This window comes from Rhinoderma darwinii, chromosome 2 (assembly GCF_050947455.1).
Source record: "Rhinoderma darwinii isolate aRhiDar2 chromosome 2, aRhiDar2.hap1, whole genome shotgun sequence".
Classification (NCBI taxonomy): domain Eukaryota; kingdom Metazoa; phylum Chordata; class Amphibia; order Anura; family Rhinodermatidae; genus Rhinoderma; species Rhinoderma darwinii.
The window spans coordinates 255118-283045 of record NC_134688.1 but is presented as its reverse complement, the minus strand read 5'-3'; the positions used below and the strand labels follow the sequence as shown (position 1 = coordinate 283045).

Genomic DNA, 27928 nt, shown 5'->3' with positions numbered 1-27928 from the left:
ACTGATAATACCACAGACACTACAGTATATACTGATAATACCACAGACACTACAGTATATACTGATAATACCACAGACACTACAGTATATACTGATAATACCACAGACACTACACTATATACTGATAATACCACAGACGCCACAGTATATACTGATAATACCACAGACGCCACACTACATACTGATAATACCACAGACACTACAGTATATACTGATAATACCACAGACACTACAGTATATACTGATAATACCACAGACACTACAGTATATACTGATAATACCACAGACACCACAGTATATACTGATAATACCACAGACACTACACTATATACTGATAATACCACAGACACTACACTATATACTGATAATACCACAGACACTACACTATATACTGATAATACCACAGACACTACAGTATATACTGATAATACCACAGACACTACAGTATATACTGATAATACCACAGACACTACACTATATACTGATAATACCACAGACACTACACTATATACTGATAATACCACAGACACTACACTATATACTGATAATACCACATACACTACAGTATATACTGATAATACCACAGACACTACAGTATATACTGATAATACCACAGACACTACACTATATACTGATAATACCACAGACACTATATACTGATAATACCACAGACGCTACAGTATATACTGATAATACCACAGACACTATATACTGATAATACCACAGACGCTACAGTATATACTGATAATACCACAGACACTACAGTATATACTGATAATACCACAGACACTACAGTATATACTGATAATACCACAGACACTATATACTGATAATACCACAGACACTACAGTATATACTGATAATACCACAGACACTACAGTATATACTGATAATACCACAGACACTATATACTGATAATACCACAGACGCCACAGTATATACTGATAATACCACAGACACTATATACTGATAATACCACAGACACTACAGTATATACTGATAATACCACAGACACTACAGTATATACTGATAATACCACAGACACTATATACTGATAATACCACAGACACTACAGTATATACTGATAATACCACAGACACTATATACTGATAATACCACAGACGCTACAGTATATACTGATAATACCACAGACGCTACAGTATATACTGATAATACCACAGACACTACAGTATATACTGATAATACCACAGACACTATATACTGATAATACCACAGACACTACAGTATATACTGATAATACCACAGACACTACACTATATACTGATAATACCACAGACACTACACTATATACTGATAATACCACAGACACTACACTATATACTGATAATACCACAGACACTACAGTATATACTGATAATACCACAGACACTATATACTGATAATACCACAGACACTACACTATATACTGATACCACAGACACTACAGTATATACTGATAATACCACAGACACTACAGTATATACTGATAATACCACAGACGCTACAGTATATACTGATAATACCACAGACACTACAGTATATACTGATAATACCACAGACACTACAGTATATACTGATAATACCACATACGCTACAGTATATACTGATAATACCACAGACACTACAGTATATACTGATAATACCACAGACACTACACTATATACTGATAATACCACAGACACTACACTATATACTGATACCACAGACGCTACAGTATATACTGATAATACCACAGACACTACAGTATATACTGATAATACCACAGACACTACACTATATACTGATAATACCACAGACACTACAGTATATACTGATAATACCACAGACACCACACTATATACTGATAATACCACAGACACTACAGTATATACTGATAATACCACAGACACTACAGTATATACTGATAATACCACAGACGCTACAGTGTATACTGATAATACCACAGACACTACACTATATACTGATAATACCACAGACACTACAGTATATACTGATAATACCACAGACCCTACAGTATATACTGATAATACCACAGACACCACAGTATATACTGATAATACCACAGACGCTACACTATATACTGATAATACCACAGACACCACAGTATATACTGATAATACCACAGACACTACAGTATATACTGATAATACCACAGACACTACAGTATATACTGATAATACCACAGACACTACAGTATATACTGATAATACCACAGACGCTACAGTATATACTGATAATACCACAGACACTACACTATATACTGATAATACCACAGACACTACAGTATATACTGATAATACCACAGACGCCACACTATATACTGATAATACCACAGACACTACACTATATACTGATAATACCACAGACACTACAGTATATACTGATAATACCACAGACACTACAGTATATACTGATAATACCACAGACACTACAGTATATACTGATAATACCACAGACACTACAGTATATACTGATAATACCACAGACACTACAGTATATACTGATAATACCACAGACGCTACAGTATATACTGATAATACCACAGACACTACACTATATACTGATAATACCACAGACACTACAGTATATACTGATAATACCACAGACACTACACTATATACTGATAATACCACAGACACTACAGTATATACTGATAATACCACAGACACTACAGTATATACTGATAATACCACAGACACTACAGTATATACTGATAATACCACAGACACTATATACTGATAATACCACAGACACTACAGTATATACTGATAATACCACAGACGCCACAGTATATACTGATAATACCACAGACGCCACAGTATATACTGATAATACCACAGACACTATATACTGATCATAACACAGACACTAGTGGTGACCACAGGGGCAGTATTGGAGGGATCACAGTTACTAGTGGTGACCACAGGGGGCAGTATTGGAGGGATCACAGTTACTAGTAGTGACCACCGGGGGCAGTATTGTAGGGATCACAGTTACTAGTTGTGACCACAGTGGGCAGTATTGGAGGTCAGTTACTAGTGGTGACCACAGGGGGCAGTATTGGAGCGATCAGCTACTAGTGGTTACCACAGGGGGCAGTATTGAACGGGTCACAGTTACTAGTGGTGAAGACACGAGGCAGTATTGGAGGGATCACAGTTACTAGTGGTGACCACAGGAGGCAGTAATGCAGGAGACCACAGTTACTAGTGGTGACCACAGGGGGCAGTATTGGAAGGATCACAGTTACTAGTTGTGATCACAGGGGGCAGTATTGGAGGGATCACAGTTACTAGTGGTGACCACAGGAGGCAGTAATGCAGGAGACCACAGTTACTAGTGGTGACCACAGGGGGCAGTATTGGAGGGATCACAGTTACTAGTGGTGACCACAGAAGGCAGGATTGGAGGGGTCACAGTTACTAGTGGTGACCACAGGGGGCAGTATTGGAAGGATCACAGTTACTAGTTGTGATCACAGGGGGCAGTATTGGAGGGATTACAGTTACTAGTGGTGACCACAGGGGGCAGTATTGGAGGGATCACAGTTACTAGAGGTGACCACAGGGGGCAGTATTAGATCACAGTTACTAGTGGTGACCACAGGGGACAGTATTGGAGGGATCACAGTTACTAGTGGTGATCACAGGGGGCAGTATTTGAGTGATCACAGTTAATATTGGTGACAACAGGGGGTAGTATTGGAGGGGATCACAGTTACTAGTGGTGACCACAGGGGGCAGTATTGGAGGGATTAGATACTAGTAGTGACCACAGGGGTTAGTATTGGAGGGATCACAGTTACTAGTGGTGACCACAGGGGGCAGTAATGGAGATCACAGTTACTAGTTGTGAACACAGGGGGCAGTATTGGAGGGATCACAGTTACTAGTGCTGACCACAGGGGGCGGTAATGGAGGAGATCAGTTACTAGTGGTGACCACAGAGGGCAGTATTGGAGGAGATCACAGTTACTAGTGGTGACCACAGGGGTAAGTATTGGAGGGATCACAGTTACTAGTGGTGACCACATGGGGGCAGTATTAGAGGGATCACAGTTACTAGTGGTGACCACAGGGGGCACTATTGGAGGGATCACAGTTACTAGTGGTGACCACAGGGGGCAGTAATGGAGGAGATCACAGTTACTAGTAGTGACCACAGGGGACAGTATTGGAGGGATCACAGTTACTAGTGGTGATCACAGGGGGCAGTATTTGAGTGATCACAGTTAATATTGGTGACAACAGGGGGTAGTATTGGAGGGGATCACAGTTACTAGTGGTGACCACAGGGGGCAGTATTAGAGGGATCACTTACTAGTAGTGACCACAGGGGGCAGTATTGGATGAATTACATTTACCAGTGGTGACCACAGGGGGCAGTATTGCAGGGACCACAGTTACTAGTGGTGACCACAGTGGGGCAGTAATGGAGGAATCCGTTACTAGTGGTGACCACAGTGGGGCAGTAATGGAGGAATCCGTTACTAGTAGTGACAGCAGGGGGACAGTTTTGGAGGGATCAGTTAATAGCGGTGACCACAGGGGGCAGAATTGGAGAAGATCAGTTACTAGTGGTGACCACAGGGGGCAGAATTGGAGAAGATCAGTTACTAGTGGTGACCACAGGGGGCAGTATTGGAGGAATCACAGTTACTAGTGGTGACCACAGGGGGCAGTATTGGAGGAATCACAGTTACTAGTGCTGACCACAGGGGGCAGTATTGTAGGGATCACAGTTACTAGTGGTGACCACAGGGGGTAGTATTGGAGGGATCACAGTTACTAGTGGTGACCACAGGGGGCAGTAATGGAGGAGATCACAGTTACTAGTAGTGACCACAGGGGGCAGAATTGAAAGGGTCACAGTTACTAGTGGTGACCACAGGAGGCAGTATTGGAGGGATCACAGTTACTAGTGGTGACCACAGGGGGCAGTATTAGAGGGATCAGTTACTAGTGGTGACCACAGGGGGCAGTATTGAAGGGGTCACGGTTACTGGTGGTGACCACAGGGGGCCGTATTGTAGGGATCAGTTACTAGTACGTACCACAGCGGGTAGTATTGGAGGGGTCAGGCTTGACGAAGACACATGTCCTGTGTTGAAACGCGTTGCCTATATTTAATAAATCAAGGAATTTACCATTGTTAACTGTTTACTTACTAGTAGCGCTCCCCTGTATATCCATACATTTTTTCCAATTCCACTATTACATTGCGGTACCACGCTTCCATGTTACCGGCATCTGGATTGGGGAGCAGCAGCTTGTTTGTTCAAATTCTTACATGCTTACATCAGTGTTATTACTAGTTGTGACCACAGGGGGCAGTATTGGAGATCACATTTACTAGTGGTGACCACAGGGGGCAGTATTGGAGGAATCAGTTACTAGTGGTGACCTCAGGGGGCAGTATTAAAGGGATCACAGTTACTAGTGGTGACCACAGGGGGCAGTATTGGAGGGGATCACAGTTACTAGTGGTGACCACAGGGGACAGTATTGAAGGGGTCAATTACTAGTGGTGACCACTGGGGGCAGTATTGTATTAAAGATCCTGGGGGGGGTTGGGGGTCTTGTAGCATTGAAGATCCTGGGAGGTTGGGGGTCTTGTAGCATTGAAGATCCTGGGGGTTGGGGGTCTTGTAGCATTGAAGATCCTGGGGGGTTGGGGGTCTTGTAGCATTGAAGATCCTTGGGGGTTGGGGGTCTTGTAGCATTGAAGATCCTGGGGGGTTGGGGGTCTTGTAGCATTGAAGATCCTTGGGGGGTTGGGGGTCTTGTAGCATTGAAGATCCTGGGGGGTTGGGGGTCTTGTAGCATTCTTGTTCTGAGATTGGTGGATGACGCGATAAGTTTATAGGTTGATAATAGTTGTGGAACTCGTCTCGCAGAGAGATAATTACTGTTAATAAGTGAGACACCCACGGAAGCAGAGATAATGTATGTGAGACAGTCCGCTGTGGGACCGGAATAACCAGCTGTATATAAATATAGATTATTAGTAGTCAGAGCCCCGCCCACAACTACAGGAGCGACCGGTCCAACCATCTCCTCTACAATACCTGACAGTACTCGTTCTACAGAGACCGCCTGAGGAGAGACTCCATCCTAGAGAGACTGCCAGAGGCACTCCATCCTGAGGAGAAACTGCCAGAGGCACTCCATCCTGAGGAGAGACTCCATCCTAGAGAGACTGCCAGAGGCACTCCATCCTGAGGAGAGACTCCATCCTAGAGAGACTGCCAGAGGCACTCCATCCTGAGGAGAGACTCCACCCTAGAGATACTGCCAGAGGCACTCCATCCTGAGGAGAGACTCCATCCTAGAGAGACTGCCAGAGGCACTCCATCCTGAGGAGAGACTCCATCCTAGAGATACTGCTAGAGGCACTCCATCCTGAGGAGAGACTCCATCCTAGAGATACTGCTAGAGGCACTCCATCCTGAGGAGAGACTCCATCCTAGAGAGACTGCTAGAGGCACTCCATCCTGAGGAGAGACTCCATCCTAGAGAGACTGCTAGAAGCACTCCATCCTGAGGAGAGACTCCATCCTAGAGAGACTGCTAGAGGCACTCCATCCTGAGGAGAGACTCCATCCTACAGAGAGACTGCCAGAGGCACTCCATCCTGAGGAGAGACTCCATCCTAGAGAGAGACTGCTAGAGGTACTCCATCCTGAGGAGAGACTCCATCCTAGAGAGAGACTGCCAGAGGCACTCCATCCTGAGGTGCACTCCATCCTGAGGTGCACTCCATCCTAGAGAGAGACTGCCAGAGGCACTCCATCCTGAGGAGGCGCACTCCACTCCATCCTGAGGAGGCGCACTCCATCCTGAGGAGGCGCACTCCATCCTGAGGAGGCGCACTCCATCCTGAGGAGGCGCACTCCATCCTAGAGGGAGCCTGTTGAGATCCACTCCTTCCAGAATAGACAAACTCCAACCAAAAAAAAAACCAAAGGCTGCCAGAGAGAGGTTACATCCTAGAGAGAGTGCCGGAAAGATGCTACATCTTGAGGAGACGCACTCCATTTTATAGGGGGTCTGCTAGAGTGTCACACCAACCCGAGAATACATTTTGCCAAAAATCCCCTCTATCCTATAGAGACAGCGTCCAGCGCTCTGTACATCTCCACAACCAATCCTTCCTCCTCAGAAGATGCAGGTTACCCTATAGATACAGTGAGAGGTCCACGCTGTCCGTCAGACGCGCTACCTCCCTACGAGAGACCGTCCAGAAGACACTGGCCTTAAAACAGAATTCTATATCTCAAAGAGACAGCCGTTGAGACATGTCACGCGGAGACTGCTGAGAAGAAATGTGTTTAATCCTATAGAAACTGTTCACACTCCACATCCTACTGTCTAGCTGCAGCTTCAACGCAGTCAACATAGGACTTGTTTCATCTTATAAGAGACATGTAGTGAAGAACTGAGTGAAAAAGAGAGAAAGAGAGAGAGGACGAGAGAGAGAGAGGACGAGAGAGAGAGAGGACGAGAGAGAGAGAGGACGAGAGAGAGAGAGAGGACGAGAGAGAGAGTTGGGGAGAGAGAGAGGGGGGGAGAGAGAGAGGGGGGGAGACAGCCTATGGAACCATGGAAAGAACTGGCTAGAGCAAGTCCCTCTTATGTTCCTGTAGACGTCCTATGTGCACCAGGGAGCTATACGTCATGTATTGATGATATTGGAGGCATGTAGACCTATATTACAGGGACTGTATGAACTTGGACTACAAACCACATTTGTCTCTAAGAAGGGAAGACCCCGTTCTTTAAAAAGACTCCAGAGACAACCAAGGACTTCGAGGAGCGCTAGTTCCATCATTGAATGCGGATCACAGACAAGGAGTCTCCCAAAGTCAAGCAACTTGGAGAAACTCTTCCTAGAAAAGCTACAAGACCCTCCGGTGAGTAAAGTCTCAGTGGTTGACTGCTCATGTAGACGGGGGAGATGAAGGGTCTGGTTTGTGATGTGGTGGGACATCTCCTGTTTTGGCTTTTATTGTGACAGGAATTAGACAGACAGATATCACGGTGAGAGTCGTCCTAATGCACATAACCGAGGCCGGTGTACAACGTCCGCTGCCTCCAGGAATGGCATCAGAACGACTTGTATTCTGCACTTCTGGGGAGGTCGTGTTTGAAGTCATCAGTTTTGAATGAGAGATTTCTTACTGTGATCTCTGGGTTGGTACGAAGCAGAAAGAGAACAGTTGTGTCACCCACAGAGGCAATAAACTGCATCTCCATGGACTTGGTGTCTTCTTGGTATCTTATAAGAAGGTGGTGGGGTAAGGTTAGGGTTACATGCTTGTGAGGGGTTCACGTTTTATAGAGGAGAGTTACGAGTATGGTCTATGATATATGAAGAGAATGGGTAAGTGGATGGAAAGACATAAATAGAAGATGGTGGTGGGTGGTCATGAAAGATGAGGAATACCTAATAATGAGAAAATAATGTTGAACTTTTTATTTAAAGTTGGTGATAGGAAGACCACCCACCGCTATCGTATCACTATGTCCCCCCCCCCTCAACTGCCTATTATTCATCAGTCCCCCACCTTCATAGACCACCCACCACTATTGTATCACTATGTTATACCCCCAACTACGCATAATTCACCAGTCCTCCACCTTCATACAACAGAGACCACCACCATCTTATCATTATGTGAGAACTACTGATCAGACACCGGTGTAATGATAATGAAGCAATTTTGTATGAGGGTGGAGGCAGTTGATGGATTAGTGGTTGGAGGTAGGACACAGTGATAAGATGGTGCTGGGTGGTTGGAGGCAGGACATAGTGATAAGATGGAGCTGGGTGGTTGGAGGCAGGACATAGTGATAAGATGGAGCTGGGTGGTTGGGTAGGACATAGTGATAAGAAGGAGCTGGGTGGTTGGAGGCAGGACATAGTAATAAGATGGAGCTGGGTGGTTGGAGGCAGGACATAGTGATAAGATGGAGCTGGGTGGTTGGAGGCAGGACATAGTGATAAGATGGAGCTGGGTGATTGGAGGCAGGACATAGTGATAAGATGGAGCTGGGTGGTTGGAAGAAGGACATAGTGATAAGATGGAGATGGGTGGTTGGTTGGAGGTAGGACATAGTGATAAGATGGAGCTGGGTGGTTGGAAGAAGGACACAGTGATAAGATGGAGCTGGGTGGTTGGGTAGGACATAGTGATAAGATGGAGCTGGGTGGTTGGAGGCAGGACATAGTGATAAGATTGAGCTGGGTGGTTGGGTAGGACACAGTGATAAGATGGAGCTGGGTGGTTGGAGGCAGGACATAGTGATAAGATGGAGCTGGGTGGTTGGAGGCAGGACATAGTGATAAGATGGAGCTGGGTGGTTGGTTGGGTAGGACATAGTGATAAGATGGAGCTGGGTGGTTGGGTAGGACATAGTGATAAGATGGAGCTGGGTGGTTGGTTGGGTAGGACATAGTGATAAGATGGAGCTGGGTGGTTGGAGGCAGGACCTAGTGATAAGATGGAGCTGGGTGGTTGGAGGCAGGACATAGTGATAAGATGGAGCTGGGTGGTTGGGTTATAGAGGCGGAGGACTGATGAGATGAATAGTTGGAGGTATGACAGTGATAAGGGGGCAGCGAGCTGCGGTGCTTCATGGCAGGATCACCTCATGGTGGGGGAGGAGAAGGTTTGGACACAGAAGTCTCATAACACGACATCCGGACGTCCTATAAAAGATTATTGGAGTTTCCGCACAGTTTACGGCGCTGATTCACGGCTGTGACTGGATGTTTATCACGTGGAGGCCTCTGTACACAGCAGGTAACGTGACATGAAGGTTATATGAAGGGCGCGCAACCCGGAGACTACAATATCCACACCAAAGATCTGGTGAAATGAGAGCAAAGCATTGTGGGATCTCAAATGACAAACACGCTCAGGCTACATTCACACGAGCGTATCCCAATCTGTCCGCGTGCGTTGCGTTATACAGTACAAAAGCGCGTGTGACGTGTTATTCACGCACACAAAGTACATCTTTTTTTTTTTTTTAATCAAATTTATGCGCAAATCACGCGACGCACACAGAGGGGCGTCCATGTGCTTCAATGGGCGGCTAGGCGCGTGAAAACGCAACAATATAGGACATGCACTGAGTTTCACGTAACGAACTCTCGCTGTATGAAAACTCCCGCGTGTGTGAACGGCCTCCTTAAAATCAACAGGTCCGTGCGCTGTACGTGATTCCCATGCGCAGCTCGTGTGTGTTTGGGCCCTTGGAGTTAAGCTCTTGGGTCACATGACAGACAGTGGATAATCTCCATTCTGCTGTCAGTTTCCAAGGGCAACCAAAAGAACAATTTAAAAAAAACAACTTTAGATGCGACTAAAAATCACTAAAAAAATCTGTAAAAGAGATGGTGAGCTCTACGTGTAGATCGGGGAGACTTTCTGATAAACGAGGGGTTACACGTCCGTCCGTCCGGCTCCACCACTAGTGAAATATTACATTGCGGAGGGGTCTGGATGTCGTCAATCGAGATCAATTATTGTAAACATTATCTGGTTATAAACTATTTCAGGTGAGGAGATGCCGGGTGGGCCCGAGGCCTTGTCTCAGACCGGGCCATTCCAGGACTTTGCTTTGTGTCAGATCCATGTTCGGTGGTTTGTTTTCTCACTTTTTGCTGGTCATGACGTGGCCTCCATGTAACCTCCATCATCTGCAGAACATTGCTTCTCCCTGGTGACCTGCAGAGCATCTCAGCTGAAGCCACATCTCATACTTCTATCACACGTCTGTGTTCTCTGTGCAATGAGGTTCAACACACAGGGCTGAATAATGAGAAATATCAGCGCCGTCCTGGGTCACTTCCTCCGGCTGGCGCTGCTCCCTCGTGTCCCGGGTCAACTCCTCCAGCTGACGCTGCCTCGTGTCACCTCCTCCGGCCGGCGCTGCTCCCTCGTGCCCGGGTCACCTCCTCCGGCCGGCACTGCTCCCTCATGTCCCGGGTCACCTCCTCCAGCTGGCGCTGCTCCCTCGTGTCCCGGGTCACCTCCTCCAGCTGGTGCTGCTCCCTCATGTCCCGGGTCACCTCCTCCAGCTGGCGCTGCCTCGTGTCACCTTCTCCGGCCGGCGCTGCTCCCTCGTGTCATGGGTCACCTCCTCTGGCCGGCGCCCGCTCCCTCGTGTCACAGGTCCCCTCCTCCAGCTGACGCTGCCTCGTGTCACCTCCGGCCGGCGCCCGCTCCCTCGTGTCCCGGGTCACCTCCTCCAGCTGGCGCTGCCTCGTGTCCCGGGTCACCTCTTCCGGCCGGCGCTGCTCCCTCGTGTCCCGGGTCAACTCTTCCGGCCGGCGCTGCTCCCTCGTGTCCCGGGTCACCTCTTCCGGCCGGCGCTGCTCCCTCGTGTCCCGGGTCACCTCCTCCAGCTGGCGCTGCTCCCTCGTGTCCCGGGTCACCTCCTCCAGCTGGTGCTGCTCCCTCATGTCCCGGGTCACCTCCTCCAGCTGGCGCTGCCTCGTGTCACCTTCTCCGGCCGGCGCTGCTCCCTCGTGTCATGGGTCACCTCCTCTGGCCGGCGCCCGCTCCCTCGTGTCACGGGTCCCCTCCTCCAGCTGACGCTGCCTCGTGTCACCTCCGGCCGGCGCCCGCTCCCTCGTGTCCCGGGTCACCTCCTCCAGCTGGCGCTGCCTCGTGTCCCGGGTCACCTCTTCCGGCCGGCGCTGCTCCCTCGTGTCCCGGGTCAACTCTTCCGGCCGGCGCTGCTCCCTCGTGTCCCGGGTCACCTCTTCCGGCCGGCGCTGCTCCCTCGTGTCCCGGGTCACCTCTTCCGGCCGGCGCTGCTCCCTCGTGTCCCGGGTCACCTCTTCCGGCCGGCGCTGCTCCCTCGTGTCCCGGGTCACCTCTTCCGGCCGGTGCTGCTCCCTCGTGTCCCGGGTCACCTCCTCCAGCCGGCGCTGCTCACTCGTGTCCCGGGTCACCTCCTCCAGCCGGCGCTGCTCCCTCGTGTCCCGGGTCACCTCCTCCAGCCGGCGCTGCTCCCTCGTGTCCCGGGTCACCTCCTCCAGCTGGCGCTGCCTCGTGTCCCGGGTCAACTCTTCCGGCCGGCGCTGCTCCCTCGTGTCCCGGGTCACCTCTTCCGGCCGGCGCTGCTCCCTCGTGTCCTGGGTCACCTCTTCCGGCCGGCGCTGCTCCCTCGTGTCCCAGGTCACCTCCTCCAGCCGGCGCTGCTCCCTCGTGTCCCGGGTCACCTCCAGCTGGCGCTGCTCCCTCGTGTCCCGGGTCACCTCCTCCAGCTGGCGCTGCCTCGTGTCACCTCCTCCAGCCGGCGCTGCTCCCTCGTGTCATGGGTCACCTCCTCCGGCCGGCGCCCGCTCCCTCGTGTCCCGGGTCACCTCCTCCAGCTAGCGCTGCCTCGTGTCCCGGGTCACCTCCTCCGGCCGGCGCTGCTCCCTCGTTTCCCGAGTCACCTCCTCCAGCTGGCGCTGCTCCCTCGTGTCCCGGGTCACCTCCTCCAGCTGGCGCTGCCTGTTGTCACCTTCTCCGGCCGGAGCGGCTCCCTCGTGTCACGGGTCACCTCCTCCAGCTGGCGCTGCTCCCTCGTGTCCCGGGTCAGCTCCTCCAGCTGGCGCTGCCTCGTGTCACCTCCTCCGGCCAGCGCCCGCTCCCTCATGTCCCGGGTCACCTCCTCCAGCTGGCGCTGCCTCGTGTCCCGGGTCACCTCCTCCGGCCGGCGTTGCTCCCTCGTGTCCCGGGTCACCTCCTCCAGCCGGCGCTGCTCTCTCATGTCCCGGGTCACCTCCTCCAGCCGGCGCTGCTCTCTCATGTCCCGGGTCACCTCCTCCAGCCGGCGCTGCTCCCTCATGTCCCGGGTCACCTCCAGCTGGCACTGCTCCCTCGTGTCCCGGGTCACCTCCAGCTGGCGCTGATCCCTCGTGTCCCGGGTCACCTCCTACAGCTGGCGCTGTCTCGTGTCACCTTCTCCGGCTGGCACTGCTCCCTCGTGTCACCTCCTCCTGCTGACGCTGCCTCGTGTCACCTCCTCCAGCCGGCGCTGCTCCCTCGTGTCATGGGTCACCTCCTCCAGCTGGCGCTGCCTCGTGTCCCGGGTCACCTCCTCCAGCTGACGCTGCCTCGTGTCACCTCCTCCAGCTGACGCTGCCGATGCTGCTCTCTCGTATCACGGGTCACCTCCTCCAGCTAACGCTGCCTCGTGTCACCTCCGGCCGGCGCCCGCTCCCTCGTGTCCCGGGTCACCTCCTCCAGCTGGCGCTGCCTCATGTCCCAGGTCACCTCCTCCGGCCGGCACTGCTCCCTCGTGTCCCGGGTCACCTCCTCCACCTGGCGCCGCTCCCTCACTTCCCGGGTCACCTCCTCCACCTGGCGCTGCTCCCTCGCGTCCCGGGTCACCTCCTCCGGCCGACGCTGCTCCCTCGTGTCCCGGGTCACCTCCTCCTGCTGACGCTGCCTCGTGTCACCTCCTCCAGCCGGCGCTGCTCCCTCGTGTCATGGGTCACCTCCTCCGGCCGGCGCCCGCTCCCTCGTGTCCCGGGTCACCTCCTCCAGCTGGCGCTGCCTCGTGTCCTGGGTCACCTCCTCCGGCCGGCGCTGCTCCCTCGTTTCCCGGGTCACCTCCTCCAGCTGGCGCTGCTCCCTCGTGTCCCGGGTCACCTCCTCCAGCTGTCCCTGCCTGTTGTCACCTTCTCCGGCCGGAGCTGCTCCCTCGTGTCATGGGTCACCTCCTCCAGCTGATGCTGCCTCGTGTCACCTCCTCCGGCCGGCGCCCGCTCCCTCGTGTCCCGGGTCACCTCCTCCAGCTGGCGCTGCCTCGTGTCCTGGGTCACCTCCTCCGGCCGGCGCTGCTCCCTCGTTTCCCGGGTCACCTCCTCCAGCTGGCGCTGCTCCCTCGTGTCCCGGGTCACCTCCTCCAGCTGTCCCTGCCTGTTGTCACCTTCTCCGGCCGGAGCTGCTCCCTCGTGTCATGGGTCACCTCCTCCAGCTGATGCTGCCTCGTGTCACCTCCTCCGGCCGGCGCCCGCTCCCTCGTGTCCCGGGTCACCTCCTCCAGCTGGCGCTGCCACATGTCCCGGGTCACCTCCTCCAGCTGGCGCTGCTCCCTCGTGTCCCGGGTCACCTCCTCCAGCTGGCGCTGCCTCGTGTCACCTTCTCCGGCCGGCGCTGCTCCCTCGTGTCACGGGTCACCTCCTCCGGCCGGCGCCCGCTCCCTCGTGTCCCGGGTCACCTCCTCCAGCTGGCGCTGCCTCGTGTCCCGGGTCACCTCCTCCGGCCGGCGCTGCTCCCTCGTGTCCCGGGTCACCTCCTCCGGCCGGCGGTGCTCCCTCGCGTCCCGGTTCACCTTCTCCGGCCGGCGCTGCTCTCTCGTGTCAAGGGTCACCTCCTCCAGCTGACGCTGCCTCGTGTCACCTCCTCCAGCTGACGCTGCCGATGCTGCTCTCTCGTATCACGGGTCACCTCCTCCAGCTAACGCTGCCTCGTGTCACCTCCGGCCGGCGCCCGCTCCCTCGTGTCCCGGGTCACCTCCTCCAGCTGGCGCTGCCTCATGTCCCAGGTCACCTCCTCCGGCCGGCACTGCTCCCTCGTGTCCCGGGTCACCTCCTCCAGCTGGCGCCGCTCCCTCACTTCCCGGGTCACCTCCTCCACCTGGCGCCGCTCCCTCGCGTCCCGGGTCACCTCCTCCGGCCGACGCTGCTCCCTCGTGTCCTGGGTCATCTCCTCCAGCTGGCGCTGCTCCCTCGTGTCCCGGGTCACCTCCTCCAGCTGGTGCTGCTCCTTCTTCGTGTCCCGGGTCACCTCCTCCAGCTGGCGCTGCCTCATGTCACCTTCTCCGGCCGGCGCTGCTCCCTCGTGTGATGGGTCACCTCCGGCCGGCGCCCGCTCCCTCGTGTCCCGGGTCACCTCCTCCTGCTGACGCTGCCTCGTGTCACCTCCTTCAGCCGGCGCTGCTCCCTCGTGTCATGGGTCACCTCCTCCGGCCGGCGCCCGCTCCCTCGTGTCCCGGGTCACCTCCTCCAGCTGGCGCTACCTCGTGTCCCGGGTCACCTCCTCCGGCCGGCGCTGCTCCCTCGTTTCCCGGGTCACCTCCTCCAGCTGGCGCTGCTCCCTCGTGTCCCGGGTCACCTCCTCCAGCTGGCCCTGCCTGTTGTCACCTCCTCTGGCCGGCGCCCGCTCCCTCGTGTCCCGGGTCACCTCCTCCAGCTGGCGCTGCCTCGTGTCACCTCCTCCAGCCGGCGCTGCTCCCTCGTGTCCCAGGTCACCTCCTCCGGCCGGCGCTGCTCCCTCACGTTCCGGGTCACCTTTTCCAGCTGGCGCTGCTCCCTCGTGTCCCGGGTCACCTCCTCCAGCAGGCGCTGCCTCGTGTCACCTTCTCCGGCCAGCGCTGCTCCCTCGTGTCACGGGTCACCTCCTCCAGCTGACGCTGCCTCGTGTCACCTCCTCCAGCTGACGCTGCCTCGTGTCACCTCCTCCGGCCGGCGCTGCTCCCTCGTGCCATGGGTCACCTCCTCCGGCCGGCGCCCGCTCACTCGTGTCCTGGGTCACCTCCTCCAGCTGGCGCTGCTCCCTCGTGTCCCGGGTCACCTCCTCCAGCCGGCGCTGCTCCCTCGTGTCCCGGGTCACCTCCTCCAGCTGGCACCGCTCCCTCGTGTCCCGGGTCACCTCCTCCACCTGGCGCCGCTCCCTCGCATCCCGGGTCACCTCCTCCGGCTGGCGCCGCTCCCTCGTGTCCCGGGTCACCTCCTCTGGCTGGCGCTGCTCCCTCGTGTCCCGGGTGGAGAGGACGCCTGACTCAGTGGGGACTGTACAAACATCCTGAAATGTCACGGTGTCTGCTGCTCTAAACAGTCCGCACAATGCAGAGTTATTACAGGGCCGGGCGGCGCAGGACTCACAACTCTATTCACTGCCAGACAAAGACCGCACGTCGCAATGTATCACAGGATAAAGTACACCCCCGCCCTATGGAGGAAAAAGCACCATTATATCAAAATAAGGTGAAAAACCCAAAGTGATTCTAATAATCGAACATAGCGCCAACATATTCCACAGCGCAGCAAAATATAAATGTCTCGTTCCGTGCATAGCTCCTCCATCTTTTATGCAGGACAAAAGAAGCTGCAGGAGAGGTCACCAGCCATTATCTGTGTATGAGGGGGTGTCATTCATCATGACGATATAGACAGCGGACAAACAATCACTGGAGGACATGATGATAGAGACAGAGGACAGACAATCACTGGAGGACATGATGATACAGACAGGAGAGATAATCACTGAAGGACATGATGATAGAGACAGGACAGAATCACTGGAGGAGATGATGATAGAGACAGAGGACAGACAATTACTGGAGGACATGATGATAGAGACAGAGGACAGACAATAAGGGTATGTGCACACACACTAATTACGTCCGTAATTGACGGACGTATTTCGGCCACAAGTACCGGACCGAACACAGTGCAGGGAGCCGGGCTCCTAGCATCATAGTTATGTACGACGCAAGGAGTCCCTGCCTCGCTGCCGGACAACTGTCCCCTACTGTAATCATGTTTTCAGTACGTGACAGTTGTCCTGCAGCGAGGCAGGGACTCCTAGCATCGTACATAACTATGATGCTAGGAGCCCGGCTCCCTGCACTGTGTTCGGTCCGGTACTTGTGGCCGAAATACGTCCGTCAATTACGGACGTAATTAGTGTGTGTGCACATACCCTAACTGGAGGACATGATAATAGAGACAGCGGACAAATCACTGGAAGACATGATGATCGAGACAGCGGACAGACAATCACTGGAGGACATGATAATAGAGACAGCGGACAAATCACTGGAAGACATGATGATAGAGACAGAGGACAGACAATCACTGGAGGACATGATAATAGAGACAGCGGACAATCACTGGAGGACATGATGATAGAGACAGAGGACAGACAATCACTGGAGGACATTATGATACAGACAGCGGACAGACAATCACTGGAGGACATGATGATAGAGACAGCGGACAATCACTGGAGGACATGATGATACAGACGGCGAAAAGACAATCACTGGAGGACATGATGATAGAGACAGAGGACAGACAATCACTGGAGGACATTATGATACAGACAGCGGACAGACAATCACTGGAGGACATGATGATAGAGACAGAGGACAGACAATCACTGGAGGACATTATGATACAGACAGCGGACAGACAATCACTGGAGGACATGATGATAGAGACAGCAGACAATCACTGGAGGACATGATGATACAGACGGCGAAAAGACAATCACTGGAGGACATGATGATAGAGACAGGAGAGACAATCACTGGAGGACATGATGATAGAGACAGCGGACAGACAATCACTGGAGGACATGATGATAGAGACAGAGGACAGACAATCACTGGAGGACATGATGATACAGACGGCGAAAAGACAATCACTGGAGGACATGATGATAGAGACAGGAGAGACAATCACTGGAGGACATGATGATAGAGACAGCGGACAGACAATCACTGGAGGACATGATGATAGAGACAGAGGACAGACAATCACTGGAGGACATGATGATAGAGACAGCGGACATACAATCACTGGAGGACATGATGATAGAGACAGAGGACAGACAATCACTGGAGGTCATGATGATAGAGACAGCGGACAGACAATCACTGGAGGACATGATGATAGAGACAGCGGACATACAATCACTGGAGGACATGATGATAGAGACAGCGGACATACAATCACTGGAGGACATGATGATAGAGACAACGGACAGACAATCACTGGAGGACATGGTAATAGAGACAGAGGACAGACAATCACTGGAGGACATGATGATAGAGACACTGGACAGACAATCCCTTCTATACTGTACAGCTGCTACTACCCCTACACAGCCGCACATCTCCTTCCTGTCCGTCACGTTGTTACCGTTGTTACATGACTGTATTTGATCCGTATACACAGATACGTAAAAAAAAAAAAAAAAAAAAACAGAGGCTGCAAATGATCTCATGAACATGTTGCCTAGCGATGCTTCAGTAAATCCGGACGGTTTGCATCGCACATCAGTAGCCATCTGTATTTACGGAAGCTTCTATGGGAGAGTCCGCGCCGTAATTACTGACAAGAACAGGACGGGTTCCATCATTTTTTCAGCACGGACGCTCATCAGTAAAGATACCGAAGGGCGTCCGCGGAAATAGAAGTGAATGGCTCCGTAATTACTGATGAAAAATACTGTGGTGTGCACGGCGTCTTACTGTTACTACTTCAATTTATTTATTTTTTTATAACTTTTGAAAAGATCCATGGCTACGTCACTTTCCAGGAGGATGAGGCGCACGGGCACTTGTAGTCGTGGATCATTTATCACCAAACCTGTGGTTACTCCTCAAAAAGAGATAAAGAGGTCACTCGATATTGCGATACTCCAGTGTGTGTCTATAAACACCGGCAGGAATCCGCCACCAACAAGGGACCATTTCTGGCCAGTGCAGCGTTATTTAAGAGTCCGTCTGTTACCCCCGCCCGCCGCCCGTTTACCCCTAATCCATATCTTACGGTTACTTCGACATTATTAATGTTGTCCTGGCGTTAGAGCTTAACATGGGTTGATACAGTCCTGGGAGACCTCAGGGACTCACACGACACTTTTCAGGACAACTTTCGATTAGCAAAAAAATTTTGGACAGCTCAATAGTTGGACCCGAAACAAACTGCAGGAAATTCTCTCATCTCTATTACATTGTTTGGCGCGGCGAAGGGCAGAGTTTAAGCTTTGAACAGGAATTTGTAGCGGAGGAAATCTGCGGACATGCGATTCCTCCATAGACGTTCAGCGCACCCAGAACATCAGTGAAGACAATGAGTGTGAGACGAGGGTTAATGTTGTCGGAGTGAAGGGCTGATCCATCGTCCTGGGCACTTCTTGTACTGTAACACTCATCATCCGGCCCGGGACAGGAGAGAGGAGAGATAAGGGACAAGGACGACTGTAGAGTTCCAGCAAGTTGCTACGTTTTTATAGCGTGTAAATGTCGAATAGATAACGGTGTCCTAAGAAAGTAAAACATTTATAACAGTAAAGGGCAGAAGATTGTGGCCATAGAGAGGGAAAGGAGAGTAAAGGGACTATCCAGGACTACAAAATTGCTGGCCGGTCCTTCAGATAGACCATGAATATTAGATCGGTGTAGATCCGACTCTCAGCACCCTCAATGATCAACTGTTTAAACGGAATAACCCTGTAATATACTGATCACCCCGATCACATGATAACCACCTAACGATAACCCTGTAATATACTGATCACCCCGATCACATGATGATAACCACCTAACCATAACCCTGTAATATACTGATCACCCCGATCACATGATAACCACCTAACCATAACCCTGTAATATACTGATCACCCCGATCACATGATATTAACCACCTAACCATAACCCTGTAATATACTGATCACCCCGATCACATGATAACCACCTAACCATAACCCTGTAATATACTGATCACCCTGATCACATGATAATAACCACCTAACCATCACCCTGTAATATACTGATCACCCCGATCACATGATATTAACCACCTAACCACAACCCTGTTATATACTGATCACCCCGATCACATGATAATAACCACCTAACCATAGCCCTGTAATATACTGATCACCGATCACATGATAATAACCACCTAACCATAACCCTGTAATATACTGATCACCGATCACATGATAATAACCACCTAACCATAACCCTGTAATATACTGATCACCCTGATCACATGATAATAACTACCTAACCATCACCCTGTAATATACTGATCACCCCGATCACATGATATTAACCACCTAACCATAACCCTGTAATATACTGATCACCGATCACATGATAATAACCACCTAACCATAACCCTGTAATATACTGATCACTCCGATCACATGATGATAACCACCTAACCATAACCCTGTAATACACTGATCACCCCGATCACATGATGATAACCACCTAACCATAACCCTGTAATATACTGATCACCCTGATCACATGATAATAACTACCTAACCATCACCCTGTAATATACTGATCACCCCGATCACATGATATTAACCACCTAACCATAACCCTGTAATATACTGATCACCGATCACATGATAATAACCACCTAACCATAACCCTGTAATATACTGATCACATGATAATAACCACCTAACCATAACCCTGTAATATACTGATCACCCCGATCACATGATGATAACCACCTAACCATAACCCTGTAATACACTGATCACCCCGATCACATGATGATAACCACCTAACCATAGCCCTGTAATACACTGATCACCCCGATCACATGATAATAACTACCTAACCATCACCCTGTAATATACTGATCACCCCGATCACATGATATTAACCACCTAACCATAACCCTGTAATATACTGATCACCCCATTCACATGATAATAACCACCTAACCATAGCCCTGTAATATACTGATCACCCCGATCACATGATAATAACCACCTAACCATAACCCTGTAATATACTGATCACCCCGATCACATGATGATAACCACCTAATCATAACCCTGTAATAAACTGATCACCCCGATCACATGATAATAACCACTTAACCATAACCCTGTAATATACTGATCACCCCGATCACATGATAATAACCACCTCATCATAACCCTGTAATATACTGATCACCCCGATCACATGATAACCACCTAATCATAACCCTGTAATATACTGATCACCCCGATCACATGATAATAACCACCTAACCATAACCCTGTAATACACTGATCACCCCGATCACATGATGATAACCACCTAACCATAACCCTGTAATATACTGATCACATGATAATAACCACCTAACCATAACCCTGTAATATACTGATCACCCCGATCACATGATAATAACCACCTAACCATAACCCTGTAATATACTGATCACCCCGATCACATGATAATAACCACCTAACCATAACCCTGTAATATACTGATCACCCCGATCACATGATAATAACCACCTAACCATAACCCTGTAATACACTGATCACCCCGATCACATGATAATAACCACCTAACCATAACCCTGTAATAGACGGATCACCCCGATCACATGATAATAACCACCTAACCATAACCCTGTAATATACTAATCACCCCGATCACATGATAACCACCTAATCATAACCCTGTAATATACTGATCACCCCGATCACATGATAATAACCACCTAACCATAACCCTGTAATACACTGATCACCCCGATCACATGATAATAACCACCTAACCATAACCCTGTAATAGACGGATCACCCCGATCACATGATAATAACCACCTAACCATAACCCTGTAATATACTGATCACCCCGATCACATGATAATAACCACCTAACCATAACCCTGTAATATACTGATCACCCCGATCACATGATGATAACCACCTAACCATAACCCTGTAATATACTGATCACCCCGATCACATGATGATAACCACCTAACCATAACCCTGTAATATACTGACCCCCGATCACATGATAACCACCTAACCATAGCCCTGTAATATACTGACCCCCGATCACGATAATAACCACCTAACCAGAACCCTGTAATATAATGATCACCCCGATCACATGATGATAACCACCTAACCATAACCCTGTAATACACCAACCCCCGATCACATGATAACCACCTAACCATCACCCTGTAATACACTGATCACATGATAATAACCACCTAACCATCACCCTGTAATACACTGATCACCCCGATCACATGATAATAACCACCTAACCATAACCCTATAATATACTGATCACCCCGATCACATGATGATAACCACCTAATCATAACCCTGTAATATACTGATCACCCCGATCACATGATAATAACAACCTAACCATTACCCTGTAATATACTGATCACCCCGATCACGATAACCACCTAACCATAACCCTGTAATATACTAACCCCCGATCACATGATAATAACCACCTAACCATAACCCTGTAATATACTAACCCCCATTCACATGATAATAACCACCTAACCATAACCCTGTAATATACTGACCCCCGATCACATGATAATAACCACCTAACCATAACCCTGTAATATACTGACCCCTGATCACATGATAATAACCACCTAACCATAACCCTGTAATATACTGATCACCCCGATCACATGATAATAACCACCTAACCATAACCCTGTAATATACTGATCACCCCGATCACATGATAATAACCACCTAATCATAACCCTGTAATATACTGATCACCCCGATCACATGATGATAACCACCTAACCATAACCCTGTAATATACTGATCACCCCGATCACATGATAATAACCGCCTAACCATAACCCTGTAATACACTGATCACCCCGATCACATGATGATAACCACCTAACCATAGCCCTGTAATATACTGATCACCCCGATCACATGATAATAACCACCTAACCATAACCCTGTAATACACTGACCCCCGATCACATGATAATAACCACCTAACAATAACCCTGTAATACACTGATCACCCCGATCACATGATAACCGCCTAACCATAACCCTGTAATATACTGATCACCCCGATCACATGATAATAACCACATAACCATTACCCTGTAATATACTGATCACCCCGATCACATGATAATAACCACCTAACCATAACCCTGTAATACACTGACCCCCGATCACATGATAATAACCACCTAACAATAACCCTGTAATATACTGATCACCCCGATCACATGATAATAACCACCTAACCACGACCCTGTAATATACTGATCACCCCGATCACATGATAATAACCACCTAATCATAACCCTGTAATATACTGATCACCCTGATCACATGATATTAACCACCTAACCATAACCCTGTAATATACTGATCACCCCGATCACATGATAATAACCACATAACCATTACCCTGTAATATACTGATCAACCCGATCACATGATGATAACCACCTAACCATAACCCTGTAATACACCAACCCCCGATCACATGATAACCACCTAACCATAACCCTTTAATATACTGACCCCCGATCACATGATAATAACCACCTAACCATTACCCTGTAATATACTGATCACCCCGATCACATGATAATAACCACCTAATCATAACCCTGTAATATACTGATCACCCCGATCACATGATAATAACCACCTAATCATAACCCTGTAATATACTGATCACCCGATCACGTGATATGAACCACCTAACGATAACCCTGTAATACACCAACCCCCGATCACATGATAATAACCACCTAACCATTACCCTGTAATATACTGATCACCCCGATCACATGATAATAACCACCTAACCATAACCCTGTAATATACTGATCACCCCGATCACATGATAATAACCACCTAACCATAACCCTGTAATACACTGATCACCCCGATCACATGATAATAACCAGCTAACCATAACCCTGTAATATACTGACCCCCGATCACATGATAATAACCACCTAACCATAACCCTGTAATATACTGATCACCCCGAACACATGATAATAACCACCTAACCATAACCCTGTAATACACTGATCACCCCGATCACATGATAATAACCACCTAACCATCACCCTGTAATATACTGATCACCCCGATCACATGATAATAACCGCCTAACCATAACCCTGTAATATACTGATCACCCCGATCACATGATAATAACCACATAACCATTACCCTGTAATATACTGATCAACCCGATCAAATGATGATAACCACCTAACCATAACCCTGTAATACACTGACCCCCGATCACATGATAATAACCACCTAACGATGACCCTGGAATATACTGATCACCCCGATCACATGATAATAACCACCTAACCATAACCCTGTAATATACTGATCACATGATGATAACCACCTAACCATAACCCTGTAATATACTGATCACCCCGATCACATGATAATAACCACCTAACCATAACCCTGTAATATACTGATCACCCCGATCACATGATAATAACCACCTAATCATAACCCTGTAATATACTGATAACCCTGATCACATGATAACCATAACCCTGTAATACACTAACCAACCCTAACCATAACCCTGTAATATACTGATCACCTCGATCACATGATAATAACCACCTAACGATAACCCTGTAATATACTGATCACCCCGATCACATGATGATAACCACCTAACCATAACCCTGTAATATACTGATCACCCCGATCACATGATAATAACCACCTAACCATAACCCTGTAATATACTGATCACCCCGATCACATGATAATAACCACCTAATCATAACCCTGTAATATACTGATCACCCCGATCACATGATATTAACCACCTAACGATAACCCTGTAATATACTGATCACCCCGATCACATGATAATAACCACCTAATCATAACCCTGTAATATACTGATCATCCTGATCACATGATGATAACCACCTAACCATAACCCTGTAATATACTGATCACCCCGATCACATGATAATAACCACCTAACGATAACCCTGTAATATACTGATCACCCGATCACATGATAATAACCACCTAACCATTACCCTGTAATATACTGATCACCCCGATCACATGATAATAACCACCTAATCATAACCCTGTAATATACTGATCACCCCGATCACATGATATGAACCACCTAACGATAACCCTGTAATACACCAACCCCCGATCACATGATAACCACCTAACCATAACCCTTTAATATACTGACCCCCGATCACATGATAATAACCACCTAACCATAGCCCTGTAATATACTGACCTCCGATCACATGATAATAACCACCTAACCATAACCCTGTAATATACTGATCACATGATAATAACCACCGAACCATAACCCTGTAATATACTGATCACATGATAATAACCACCTAACCATAACCCTGTAATATACTGATCACCCCGATCACATGATAACCACCTAACCATAACCCTGTAATATACTGACCCCCGATCACATGATAATAACCACCTAACCATAGCCCTGTAATATACTGACCTCCGATCACATGATAATAACCACCTAACCATAACCCTGTAATATACTGATCACATGATAATAACCACCTAACCATAACCCTGTAATATACTGATCACATGATAATAACCACCTAACCATTACCCTGTAATATACTGATCACCCCGATCACATGATAATAACCACCTAACCATAACCCTATAATATACTGATCACCCCGATCACATGATGATAACCACCTAATCATAACCCTGTAATATACTGATCACCCGATCACATGATGATAACCACCTAATCATAACCCTGTAATATACTGATCACATGATAATAACCACCTAACCATAACCCTGTAATATACTGATCACATGATAATAACCACCTAACCATAACCCTGTAATATACTGATCACCCCGATCACATGATAATAACCGCCTAACCATAACCCTGTAATACACTGATCACCCCGATCACATGATAATAACCAGCTAACCATCACCCTGTAATATACTGATCACCCCGATCACATGATAATAACCGCCTAACCATAACCCTGTAATACACTGATCACCCCGATCACATGATAATAACCACATAACCATTACCCTGTAATATACTGATCACCCCGATCACATGATAATAACCACCTAACCATAACCCTGTAATATACTGATCAACCCGATCACATGATGATAACCACCTAACCATAACCCTGTAATACACTGACCCCCGATCACATGATAATAACCACCTAACCATAACCCTGTAATACACTGATCACCCCGATCACATGATAACCACCTAACCACAACCCTGTTATATACTGATCACCCCGATCACATGATAATAACCACCTAACCATAACCCTGTAATATACTGATCACCCCGATCACATGATAATAACCACCTAACCATAACCCTATAATATACTGATCACCCCGATCACATGATGATAACCACCTAATCATAACCCTGTAATATACTGATCACCCGATCACATGATGATAACCACCTAATCATAACCCTGTAATATACTGATCACCCCGATCACATGATAATAACCACCTAACGATAACCCTGTAATATACTGATCACCCCGATCACATGATGATAACCACCTAACCATAACCCTGTAATACACTGATCACCCCGATCACATGATAATAACCACCTAACCATAGCCCTGTAATATACTGATCACCCCGATCACATAATAATAACCACCTAATCATAACCCTGTAATATACTGATCACCCCGATGACATGATATTAACCACCTAACGATAACCCTGTAATATACTCATCACCCGATCACATGATAATAACCACCTAACCATTACCCTGTAATATACTGATCACCCCGATCACATGATAATAACCACCTAATCATAACCCTGTAATATACTGATCACCCCGATCACATGATATGAACCACCTAACGATAACCCTGTAATACACCAACCCCCGATCACATGATAACCACCTAACCATAACCCTGTAATATACTGATCACCCCGATCACATGATAACCACCTAACCATAACCCTGTAATATACTGATCACCCCGATCACATGATAATAACCACCTAACCATAACCCTGTAATATACTGACCCCCGATCACATGATAATAACCACCTAACCATAACCCTGTAATACACTGATCACCCCGATCACATGATAATAACCAGCTAATCATAACCCTGTAATATACTGATCACCCCGATCACATGATAATAACCACCTAACCATAACCCTGTAATATACTGATCACCCCGATCACATGATAACCACCTAACCATAACCCTGTAATATACTGACCCCCGATCACATGATAATAACCACCTAACCATAGCCCTGTAATATACTGACCTCCGATCACATGATAATAACCACCTAACCATAACCCTGTAATATACTGATCACCCCGATCACAGGATAATAACCACCTAACCATAACCCTATAATATACTGATCACCCCGATCACATGATAATAACCAGCTAATCATAACCCTGTAATATACTGATCACCCCGATCACATGATGATAACCACCTAATCATAACCCTGTAATATACTGATCACATGATAACCACCTAACCATAACCCTGTAATATACTGATCACATGATAATAACCACCTAACCATAACCCTGTAATATACTGATCACCCCGATCACATTATAATAACCACCTAATCATAACCCTGTAATACACTCATCACCCCGATCACATGATAATAACCACCTAACCATAACCCTATAATATACTGATCACCCCGATCACATGATGATAACCACCTAATCATAACCCTGTAATATACTGATCACCCCGATCACATGATAATAACCACCTAACCATAACCCTGTAATATACTGATCACCCCGATCACATGATAATAACCACCTAACCATAACCCTGTAATATACTGATCACCCCGATCACATGATAATAACCACCTAACCATCACCCTGTAATATACTGATCACCCCGATCACATGATAATAACCACCTAACCATCACCCTGTAATATACTGATCACCCCGATCACATGATAATAACCACCTAACCATAACCCTGTAATATACTGATCACCCCGATCACATGATAATAACCACCTAACCATCACCCTGTAATATACTGATCACCCCGATCACATGATAATAACCACCTAACCATTACCCTGTAATATACTGATCAACCCGATCACATGATGATAACCACCTAACCAAAGCCCTGTAATATACTGATCACCCCGATCACATGATAATAACCACCTAACCATTACCCTGTAATATACTGATCACCCCGATCACATGATAATAACCACCTAACCATAACCCTGTAATATACTGATCACCCCGATCAC

The 27928-nt window shown here is 48.5% G+C and overlaps 1 protein-coding gene across 1 annotated transcript in view; it reads left to right on the top strand.

Moving 5' to 3' along the window:
- Window positions 1-7600: 7600 nt before the first annotated feature.
- The window catches only part of LOC142740348 (FH2 domain-containing protein 1-like), a 64756-nt gene continuing 44428 nt past the window's right edge, over window positions 7601-27928 (top strand). Inside the window, exon 1 of the mRNA XM_075849897.1 lies at window positions 7601-7912. The gene's annotated coding sequence lies outside the window, so the exon portion shown is untranslated. The remainder of the gene's footprint in view (window positions 7913-27928) is intronic.